We start from the raw sequence: 12,549 nt of genomic DNA, 5'->3' as shown, positions 1-12,549 counted from the left end.
TTTGAACCTACTCAGCGTGATATGCAAATACTATAAAGAGGGAACTCAAAGGGGGAAGGAAAAAACTAGGAAGGAGAGAAGAGGAACCACGCTGTGGGAGAACTCTGTCCTAAGACATTCTGCAGCAAACATAACTTCATGAGCTTCTGTATGCAAACGTGGTTTCAGACGAACTGGACAAGGTGAGCAAACACTTAAGACATGACAACATCCATTTTGACTGAACAGCCAAGTTCTGACACCACATTCTAGAGGACCATTGGCCCCTCACCATTGTGTGGGCTCCCACTTCCCACTCAGCTGCCTCCAGCAGGGGGAAGGCAAAGCTCACATCCCGGTCCTTCTGAAGCTGCTACTCTGAGCTCTCTGCTTTCCACTGCCTTCATAACTCACTCATGGGCTCTCTCCACTCACTGGGCCACTGGCCACATCCTGACACAGCTCTGGTTAGCAGCATTGGGAGGAGGCTGTCTCTTTCCACATGCCTCTCCTCCCTTGACCCCTGCACTGCTCAGCTGGAGCTTCCCAGGTTCACAGCACTGTTGGCAACCTTTGGGACAATTAATGGATCACAATATACCAGAGGGGAACTTGTGGGGCGTTTACCCACCACCCCCACAGCTTCCCAGAGTTTTCTTGAGTGCGATCAGCAGGAAATATTAGGTAGAAGGATTTATAGCGGAGAATCTTGTGGAGATAAACAGATAGAAAATAGAGGATAGTCTCGAGAGGGCCTGGAACCTATTCCAACGGGCCCCGACTGTCTCTGGCCCAGGGTTTTTATAGAGACGCCAAGGGGTGGAGCAAAAGACCTCCTCCCCCAGCACAGCCAAGTGCAGACCATCTCAGACACCTGCACTCAGGCCCATGGTCCTGATCATCCTCTATTCAGACCTGCTGGGTAAAGCCACGAGGAACCCGAGAACAGGCTCCCACAGGTCCCCCCTTCTTAATATATATATATAAAAAAAAAACTATTAATGGCTTACAGCAATCTCCATAGCTGTTACACCTCCCAGTATGGGAGTAGAGGATGATATAGATGGCATTTCTCTTTTGAATTAGGTCCAAGGTGACTACAGCAGTCTTAGCTGCCTCAAGCCCTTTCTAAACCAAAAACTCTTAAGGCGACTACAAACTTAAAGAATCCCTTAGCTTCATCATTACCATTAACAGGTTAACATAAATATTGCTATACATAGTTACAATTCTCTCAATCTTACAACTCAAAGCAAACTCTTAACAGAACCATTTGAATTAGCATATATGGTGCTATATATAGTTAATTTTCTCCGTCTTACAACTTTAACTCAGTCATTTGAATTTTCTTGTTAACAGAACACAGGAAAAACTTCGATGTATTCACATCAAACTTAAACATTTCCTCAACTCCACAAAACCAGGGTGCATTAATATCAATAGGTTTCTTCGAACTTAATTCAATCTAAAGCTCCTCCTTTTCTTTATAATTTTTAAACAAAAACCTCAAAACCTAGTTAGAGGAACCCAAACTTATACAATTCCTACAAACCCATATTGAAAAGCAATATTTTCAATCTAACCATTAACACTTTGAAAACTTTTAGCAAAACATCCAAAAGCAGTTTCTTGATAAAACTCTTTACACACTTTAAAAGTAGTCTTTTAGTATACCCCATTTGCATTTCTTACTAACAAAACATGACATTAATCCACTCAAACAACAATTTAAATTAAATAGACTAAGGAATATTAACTCTCCCTTTTCTTTATAATTTTAAGCAAAATCTCAAGCCTAGTTAGAAAACCCAAACTTTTCTGTTTAAACAGTTTCATTTGTAACACAGAACCAGTTCCATAAGTAATTCCATTTTTACATAAGCAGTTCCACAAAACAATTCATGAATCACCAGTAAATAAAGCATATACGCATACACAAAATTGCATCCTGATTCTAAGTAGAAATACATTTCTTCATTTAAACAGTTCCATTTTTAACCCAATTCCAGAAAACCGTTCCTAGGTCATTACTCAAAACTGTCCCATTGCAATGAAATCTCTACTGTTTATTTCATTTAAGTCTTAAAATTCAAATGATAAATTCTGGTACTAGCCTTCCAAATATGAGAAATCCATAACCAAAATCTTTTTGTAATTTTATCTCATTTTTAAGTTCAAAAAGTTCAAACAAGAAAAATTCTGATATCAGGCTTTCACTTCCAAATATGAAGAGACGTTTTTCAACCAAAACTTTTTGCAGTTAATAATTTTTGTTCAAACAAGTGTCTCTGCAACTTCTGTTCTCACAGACAGACCTTTTTAGTTATAGTAATATTTTAAACCGCACCGTTTTTGCTGTTAGCTCAGGTTTTTCTGTGCTGCGTTGATATTCCACGGATCTCAGCTGCGGATGCCTTGTGCTGGTTCTGGCATCTGCCATTCTTAGCTTCTTAGCGGCTTCTGGAGCTTTTGAAACCATTCAGATTGCCTACCTTGCAGTCTACTAGGACACTACTCCTGTGTCTCAGGTGTTTTCACCATATACATTAATAGACTCACACTTAACATTTACACTTTTTCACAAACTCACATAACATGTGCTTAAGCATAAACTCACTCAACATTACACATTTTTACAAACTCACTTATAACATATTAACATCTACTTATTTATACTTTAAGGAAACGATAGAACTACTTTAGAAAATATATTTCTTATTAATTCTTATATACTTATATTCATTCCATCTTATTTCTTATTTAAACTTACATTTACAACTAACATCTTATAAGCTTATTACTACATGTCTTAAGACTACCTTAGATACTTCTTACAAGCTTATATTCTTAAAGGAACTCTATAGATCTATTTTACAAACTTATATAGGCTACAATTAGCATATATCTTAGCAAACACCTGAAGATTTCTTAACACAGATCTAACAAGACAGAATTTTTACAAACTCACATATCTTATTTTCGTCTTTCTACTTCTTACTCTTAATTATTATCACCATCTCTATCAGAAAGATTCTCTTAACTAGACAGGAAGTACGTACATCATTTCTAAAGTTTACAGTTTATAGTTAGCTTTGTTATAAAGCACTGAGATTTAGTAAGTGTTGTCATTATAGAGTTGTGATACTTGTTGCTAGGGGATTGTAACATTCTCAGGACGAAGCCACACCCCAAAGTTGCGAGTCGGCCTTTTCGAACTGGCAGAGATGCACTGTCAGCTATAAATGGTTTTTTTAACTAGAGGCTGTCCCTTCACCCAAATTCATAATAGCTCCCCTAAGAACTTCAATTCAAACAAACGTTTCTATCACAGCAGTACTTTTGGTTTGCTCTACTGAAAAACTTCACTTCATGCTGAGGGTGAAATTACCGTATTTAGCTGCCGTAAAGCTCTTCACCAATGCTGCACAGCTATTAGGTGATATAAGGTATTTTTCTAAAGGAGCTAGTAAAGCCAAAAGCAGCACAGCTCTGAACTCTTATTCCTCACTGTTTGCATTAAACCAGTGACAAAACCTCAGAAGCACTAATCGAGCCACTTTCATTCTGGTTCCTTTATAGGAACGTCATTGGAGCTGACTTTTCTTAGTTCCACACTCCTTACCAAACGCTCCGGTAACCACCGAGCTTCATTCTCCTCTTGCGAAAAAACACAAACATGTCCTCGGCCCCATATTAAAAGAGGATCGGGACCCTTCCATAATCCCGAGCAGGGATCTTTCCATTTCACTTGAGCGAAAGTCGCTTGGGTGCCACTGTGCCAAAATCTATCTGCAGCAGACTGTTCATAGACATCCATATTCAAAAAGTTCAGAACAAAAAGAGCATGGTTTAATGCATTATGTGGTGATTGAGGGTAAATTTCTTCCTTTTTTATATTTATTTTTTGAAGTTGTATTTTAAGACTGCTATGAGCCCTTTCCACAATACCTTGTCCCTGAGGATTATAAGGAATACCTGTTTTATGTACAATTTCCCATTGGGTACAAAATTATTGAAATGCCTTACTACTATATCCAGAACCATTATCAGTTTTAATAATTTTTGGTAAACCCATATATGAAAAACACTTCAAGCAGTGCATAATGACATGTTTTGTAGCTTCCCCAGGTTGTGCACTAGCCATTAAAAATCCTGAGTAAGTGTCAATGGTCACATGTACATATCTTAATTTGCCAAATTCTGCAATATGCGTAACATCCATTTGCCATAGATGATTGGGAAGAAGACCCCTAAGTGAGGGACAGAAAAATATTTTGGAAATACCCCACCTCGTTTAACTATTTGATGAGCCGCTTCTTTGGTAAGATTGAATTGCTTTCTTAAACTTTTGCTATTTTGATGATGAAGAGCATGTGACTGTTGAACCACTTCCACTTGGGATAATGCTACTAACTTTGTTAACTTATCCACCATCGCATTACCCTCAGCTAAAGGACCAGGAAGATTGGAGTGATCTCTAATATGGCCCACAAAGCATGGCAGCTTTCTTTTGTGAATAGCATCTTGAATTTGTAGAAACAACATTTGGACTTGGTTGTTATTAGTGCCAATATAGGGAACAGTTTCTATGACTTGAAGAGCTCTATAAATATATTGACTGTCTGTATATAAGTTCAACAATCTGTCTTCAAGAACCTGAAAAACCATGTTCACTGCCCGTAATTCCACTATCTGTGCAGAGGCTGGGGTTGTTTGTACTACATAACTTTTTCCATTAATAACATAAGCAGCTTTTCCATTAGAAGATCCATCAGTGAAAACTAGCACAGCATCTTCTACTGGGTCTTTCATAACGATTTTAGGAAATACAAAGGAATGCATTTGAACGAATTGCAATAATGGATCAGCTGGGAATTGATTATCAATCTGGCCTGAAAACTGAGAAAAAGCAATTGCCCAAGAATCACTGTTTTGAAAAAGCCAATCAACTTGCTGCTTTGTAAAAGGAACATTAATTACCATAGGTTCTTCACCAAAGTAACATCTAGACTCAATTCTGCTTTTTTGTACCAAGCAAGCTACAGACTCATAGTATGGATTTAACGCTTTGGCTGGTGAAACAGGAAGATGTAGCCATAAGAGAGGCTTGTTTTGCCATAATACTGCTGTAGGTGTATGTTTAGTGGGCAAAATATGTGCATATCAAGGTAGGGCGTAATTAATGTAATGTACTTGCTGGTTTTGAATAGCCTTTTCAACTTGCAGAAGAACTTGTCTACCTTTTTCAGTTAACTTTCTGGGTGAATTAGGGTCATTTTCTCCTTTTAAAATATCACTTAAAGGTTTCAAATCACCAGTAAATACTTTTAAATAAGGGCACAACCATTGAATCTCCCCCAATAATTTTTGAAAATCATTTAAAGTTTTTAGCTCATCCTTTCTTATTTCCAATTTTTGAGGCTTTATCACCTTAGGGTATAATACATGTCCTAGATACTGAAAAGGCAAGTGTCTTTGCACTTTTTCTGGAGCGATAATTAACCCTGCACAGGTAAGACAGTGCTGAAGCCGTCCAAAAGTGTCAAGCAAAATTTCTTCGTCTTTATGCGCAAGCAAAATATCATCCATGTAATGAATAATATAAGCCTGTTGAACTTGCTCTCTAACTCTCTAGATAGCTTGAGCTACGAATTTTTGACACAGTGTTGGGCTATTGACTATTCCTTGGGGCAAAACTTTCCAGTGGAATCTTTTCATGGGTTCTTTAAAGTTAACTGAGGGAACACTAAATGCAAATCTTTGACAGTCTTGGGGAGCTAAAGGAATGGTATAAAAACAATCCTTCAAATCCAAAATAATTTTATACGTATTTTCTGGTATAGCAGTAGGGATAGGCAATCCAGGCTGCAATGCTCCCAAAGGTTGTATGGTTTCATTAATCTTTCTCAAATCCTGTAATAATCTCCATTTCCCTGACTTCTTTTTGATGAGGAAAATAGAAGAATTCCAGGGAGAATTAGAAGGTTCAATGTGACCACTATCCAGCTGCTCCTGTACTAACTGCTGGACAGCCTGTATTTTTTCTTCAGTTAGGAGCCATTGATCTATCCACACAGGCTGATCGGATTTCCAGGTTATAGGATCTGCATGGAGTATAGGCTGCTCAATGACCCTTCCTAAAAATGCTCCATAACGTTATTAGTTTTTTCTTTAGGAGATAAAGATGACATTTCCATTAACTTTTGGTCAGGAACTTTTTGTTCATAGCTAGTTGTATTGGGACTATATAAGTATACTCCCATACGGCTCATAACATCTCCACCCTACAAATTTACCGGCAAGTGAGGGACAATGTATGGCCGAAAAGTCCCTTCATGACCCTCCTCCTCTCTCCAGGAGAGCTCATCGCTGCTCTGCTCAGGACACTGAGTTTGACCAATCCCTTGCAGTTGTGTAATAGTCTCCATTTTGGGCCACATAGCAGTCCATTGACTAGCAGATATAACAGATAAATCTGCGCCTGTATCTAAAAGACCCGAGAAATTTCTCCCATTTATGACTAATGTAAGTTCTGGACGTTGTGGTCCTATGGCTTGTAGCCAATAGGCATCTGACGAACTGAATCCAGCCTCTCCTCTCTTATCTCTTTTAACTGGATTTTTTGTTTGTATTTGAGGAAGTAAGATTAACTGTGCAAGTCTCTGACCGATCTTTATTACTGAAATTCTTGTGGGTGAATGAGTCATCACCTTTATTTCTCCCATATAGTCAGCATCAATCACTCCAAGGGCAACTAGAATTCCTTGCATGGTAGTACTACTTCTGCCCAACAATAACCCCACAAAGCCCTGTGGCAAAGGTCCATAAACACCTGTAGGGAGGGCTTGCATTCCCATTTCAGGGGTCAAAACTGTATAGATGGAAGAACTGAGGTCTAACCCAGCACTACCTGGTGTTGCTCTGTAGAGGTCTTGAATATATTTCTTTGCCGGAGTATTGACTGCTGAATTACCCAAAAGGTCTATTTTGTCGGGGCCTGGGGCAGGCCCCTCCGTCCGTTTCCCTGAAACGGACTCTTCTGGGTATTTGTCCTTGACGTGCATTCGCTAGCCTGGTGTTTCCCTCTCCTACATCTTGGACATAACCCAGGCTCTCTATTTGATCCAAAGCCCCTTCTCTTGCTAGGGCAACTTCTAATATAATGCCCCATCTGCCCACACCCAAAACAACTTCCAGGAGGTCCAATATCTTTCCCTTGTCTGGAATTAGGGTGTCTTTGCTGGTATAGAACATCCCTAGCCGTTTTTCCTTGTAATGCTGCAGCCATGACTATCCCTTGATTGTATGATGGTCCTATATCAGAACAAAGTCGGATATAGTCAGAAATGTTTCCCTTTTTTCTAAAAAGGCGTATCACGGCCTGACATGCTGCATTGGTATTTTCATATGCAAGTTGTTTTACAAGTAAAAGTCCAGCTTCTGAATCACTAATCTACTAGCTGTTTGCATTAATCTGGAAACAAAATCTTGAAATAACTCATCAGGCCCTTGCCTTATCTTGGACAAAACCTCAGTTTGTCTTCCTGATGATGGAAGAATATTCCAAGCCCTTTTGGCAGCGGCCTGAACCTGAGCATACGATGCTATATCAAAGTTTAACTGTTGACCTGTTTCTCGATAAGGGCCTTCCCCAGCGAGCATATCAAAGGTGATAGGAATCTGTTGGGCCCGATTTATTTCAGCTGTGGCCTGACACTGTTCCACGAACTCACTTTTCCACAGCAGATAGTTACCTCCAGATAGACATGCTTGGGCCATTTGTTTCCAATCACCCGGGGGCAAAACTTCTAAAGCCAGGCTTTCTAACAATGCTGTTGTGAAAGGAGCAGTCGGGCCATATTGACTACATGCTGTTTTTAACTCCTTAAGCTGTTTGAAAGGAATGGGAACATGCACTCTTATATTACCCTGGCGGTCCTGCTCTTCCAGGACTGGAAACATTTGAAAGCCTTGAATTTCTTCCCCTTTACTAGCAGCTTCCCGGAGGCTAGCTTGAAGAGGAGATGTAGCTTTGACAGAGAGGGTTCGCATTGCCTCAGAGGATCTCTGTGCTATGGCAATTACTGGTGGCTTTTCCATTCTAAAAGACACCTCCCCAGGTGAGTCTAGTTCCACCCCTACAGAGGGAAGAGGAGAGACTTGGAGAGTTTCTGTTTTTTGAGTAAGAGAAGTCACTAGGCTTTTCAAGTTTTTCAGTTCCTCCCTTGTCTTATTCCAAGATTTTTGTTCCTGAAACTTAGCATCATGGCCAAGAGAAACCGGACCCTGTTTAAGTGGTGCTGTACAAGGGTTTTCAGGTTCTGCTGGCGGAGCAGAACGTTTTGTCTCCACCTCCTCTGCCTTAGGGAAGGACCCCTCCTGCTTTTCAGGGTTAGGATCTAAATTATCCCAGATTAATGCCCACAGCCCAAGGGCTTCCACGGGAATATTTTCTGGCCCGTGTTTTTCATAGTATTTTTGTATTTCAACCCCAACTCTCTCCCAGGAATCCTCATTCAGCTTCCCATATTCAGGAAACCAGGGACACAGTTCTTCTACAAACTGTAAGAACCTCTGTACGTTGTAGTTCCACCTTAACGCCTTTGTTTTTTAGTCTCTCTGCAAATGACTCTTCAAAGGTCTGCTTACTATTTTCCTGCCCCATATTGATCAAGAGGTCTTTGTTTTTTCTTAAAGCTACTCGCAGGTAATTATCACACTAATATCCCCAGGTGATTCTAATTTTTGTCCTTCTGAGAAAGTTAAAGGCTTTAGTTTTTAAGCTTGAGAGCTTTTGAGAAAGATTAAGGCTTTTTAGAGAGATTTTTCCCCCAAAATTTTTCAAGAAAAGCTTTAGAGTTTAAGAGAAAGATTTTTTTTTTCCTCAGGAGAAAGACCAAATTTTCCCCAAACTTCCCAACTTTAAACTTTGACTTCTTACACCCCATTTTTGCCTCAGGGAAAATTACTTTCTCCTGCCGCTTGGATTCTGTCCTCAGGTCAAAAGCTTCCATAGGAAACTTTTTCTTCTCCATAAGCTCAGAGAAGAGCTTTTTTACTACCCGTAAAGCCCAAAGAAAGATTTTTTTCCCCAGTTTGCTTTCAAAGCCCCCAAAGTTAGAAAATTGAAGAGTTTTTCTGTCTAGTTGCCTTACTTATTTTTTCCTACACAATCTTACACTTCTAAGTTTTTCCTAAACTATATTAATACCTTATACCTTACTTATTTTTCACAGATAGAATTTGAGAAAGGGGTAGAAGATAGAAAATTTTGACAGAAGAGAATTTCGCTGCAGCATCGGACATCCTTCCAGTCTGCTTTCCTTTTCTCTCGAGGATAAAACCCCTGCCTCCCAAAAATATATATAAAAATATATATTTTTTCATAACACCGGCATGCCTTTCCACTGGCAGGGCTGACTCAGCACTTTCACCAAAAACTCTGTAATAAAACTATTATTTTCCTTTATCTTTAGTCCCTATTACTTTGTCTTTAGTCCCTGTTTATTTGTCTTTAGTCCCCCCTTTTTTGTTCCCCCTTTTTTTCTTTAGTCCCTTTTTTTTTCTTTTTTCTTTAGTCCCTGTTCATGGCGCCATTCTGTGGGGCGTTTACCCACCACCCCCACAGCTTCCCAGAGTTTTCTTGAGTGCGATCAGCAGGAAATATTAGGTAGAAGGATTTATAGCGGAGAATCTTGTGGAGATAAACAGATAGAAAATAGAGGATAGCCTCGAGAGGGCCTGGAACCTATTCCAACAGGCCCCAACTGTCTCTGGCCCAGGGTTTTTATAGAGACGCCAAGGGGTGGAGCAAAAGACCTCCTCCCCCAGCACATCCAAGTACAGACCATCTCAGACACCTGCACTCAGGCCTGTGGTCCTGATCATCCTCTATTCGGACCTGCTTGGTAAAGCCATGAGGAACCCGAGAACGGGCTCCCACAGGAACTTAAACTAGTTACTAAAAATGGGATCATTTGAGTTCCTCCCACAGACATCCTCCAGCTCATAGCCACATGTTCAGCCTTCAGCTCATCCAAACATATCCCTTCTTGAAATCTCCTCTTGCACCTATAAATACCAAACAAACAGTACATGCATGAACACACATAAAAACAAACACACTTAGTGTGTGTTTCTAGGTTTTCTCTCCAGTTTGTATCCAAACACACTAAAAACCATAAGTGTACATTATTATCCCAATTTTAATGAATATTGTTGCAGATTTCCTTTTATTTCCCAAATTCCAGCATTTCTAACCTATGTCTGTGACTGGAAAAAAACTATGTTCATTATCTTTATTGCAGGCCCTCAAGTGACAATCTCTTGAATGCTGCTCATCACCCTCCCACATTCTCCACTAAGATGGATCCTCTAGCCCTCAGGTCCCCTGAGCTGATACCTTCCTCCCTTTAGCTGGATGTTCCCTCTTAGGGCCAGACACCTTGATGAAGTTCTCACATCATGACTGAGGAAGGCCTCCTTCCTTCACCAGGCTTGTGTGCTGACTCCTGGTGCTAATCCCTGAGGAGTCTCCACTTTCCCCTGAGGCTTTAGCACCCCAACTAGATCACCTTCATGTGTAGAAGCCCTCATCCCCCTGAGAGGTACTGAGTGGCCACACAGAGCTATCCAACCAGGTAGACAGCATCCTTACCTTGCCAGTCTCTGAAACCCATACCAGCTCTGCCTTCTGCACAGACACTCTCCTCAGCCTATTTGACCACTGCACCCAATGCCAGGACATCCACAACCAGGCAAGGATGCTCTCCTTACCCTACTAGGCACTAAGGTCCCACGCTGACATCCACCATAGAGACACTCTTTTATCATGCCTGGTCGGTCTACCCTCTGCAAGGAAGATCCTTTCAACCTTCTGTGTCTCTTCAAACTCAGCATGGAGCCAACACTATGCACCTGTGCCCTCCTCACATTGCACGGGTACCCTCCTCACCAAGCCCAATGCCCTCCTCACCATGCATGATACTTACCTCACCATGCATGGGTACCCTCCTCACCTCTCCAAATGCCCAGTTCCTCCATCAGAACCCTCTTCTCTCCTATTTGTAGTTCTGACTCCCCACAGGAAGTGACCTAATGAGTTCATACTCTCTTCACCATGCTGGAGCACAGACTCACTACAAGTGACCATTCCACAGCATAGTTGCCCTACTCACCTCTCAGGCTCTGAGGTCTCACAGCAGACTGCTGCTTGGAGACTCTCTCCTGAATCCAGACACTTTCTCACCAGCATGCTGACATTCCCCTCACTGCTTGCGTTCCAGTTCTGCTGTAAGGCCAGCCCTCAGCATGGTCACCTAGACCCTGGGCCAGACCATTGCTGCCCCCCACCTGACCCTTCCACAGACACCTGCCTTGCCCTCCCTACACCATTCTTTATTCAGTAAGTTACTAAGTAACCGAGGTGCTGCACGGATGGAAACAAATATGACAGAATATGAAGTCCTGTGTGATTATTAAACCTGTTGAGTATTTCCATAGTGATAAATATGCCTACACACCTCTTCACTCCAGTCACAGATGCTCAGGGATTTTACCCTCTCAGCAAAATACATTTCTAAGTTATCATATCCCACATATACTAGAATAAGTCACAGACAATATTAATATTCAGGTGACTTACAATAACAAATAATTCTCATTTGTGTATGTTCTTAGGGTCTGGCTATGGGTCACAGAAATTCTGTTCAGGTTCTTCCCACATTTATCATTTTGGAGCCAGATCATGGAGAAAACAGCTCCTTGTAAGCTGAACATGTAATAGACTCCTGCATTTAGCAAATCAGAATCATTTTCATCTATTGGCCAATGAAAATCACCTGAACAAATCTGCCAATTGGGGTTGAAAACATACTTTATATATTGCCGGTCAGTTTTGGTACAGGCTTTAATCCCAGCACCTGGGAGACATAGGCAGCCAGATCTTTGTGAGCTTTAGAAAAGCCTGGTCTACAGCACTAGTTCCTGGACAATCAAGACTGTTACACAGTGAAACCCTGTCTTAAAAAACCAAACAAAACAAAACAAAACAACAAGAAAAACAAACAAAAATCTTGAGTAAATTACACTCTGTATACACTGCAACTGAGAAAGATCTGTCTGTCTGTCTGTCTGTCTCTCTCTCTCTCTCTCTCTCTCTCTCTCTCTCACACACACACACACACACACACACACACATACACACACACACACACACACACACACACACACACACTTATGAAAACACTTGAGGGACTACAGAAATGGTTCAGTGGTTAAGAGTGTGTACTGCTCTCACAGAGGACTTAAGTTCAGTTCCCAGCACCCATAACCTGTGACTCACAACCACATCTAACTCCAGCTCCAGGGATCTGACCTCCTCCTCTGCCTCTGCAGGCACTGCACTCACATACACCAACCCACACACAGGCACGTGCATATATACGTTTTGCCACATGTCCCAATTATGCCTGATTGGAGACCGCTAAAACAACAACAACCGCCCCCCAAACAAAACACAAAAACAAAAACAAAAAACTACACAGGCAGCTGGTACTGAGTGTGGAGTAG

General features: G+C 41.0%; 1 pseudogene; it reads right to left on the bottom strand.

The window, feature by feature from the left end:
- Positions 1 to 6,829: 6,829 nt before the first annotated feature.
- Positions 6,830 to 8,188, bottom strand: LOC143272186 (endogenous retrovirus group K member 10 Gag polyprotein-like; annotated as a pseudogene).
- Positions 8,189 to 12,549: the final 4,361 nt, after the last annotated feature.

This window comes from Peromyscus maniculatus, chromosome 3, assembly GCF_049852395.1.
Source record: "Peromyscus maniculatus bairdii isolate BWxNUB_F1_BW_parent chromosome 3, HU_Pman_BW_mat_3.1, whole genome shotgun sequence".
NCBI lineage: Eukaryota > Metazoa > Chordata > Mammalia > Rodentia > Cricetidae > Peromyscus > Peromyscus maniculatus.
This window is presented reverse-complemented; position numbering and strand designations above follow the sequence as displayed.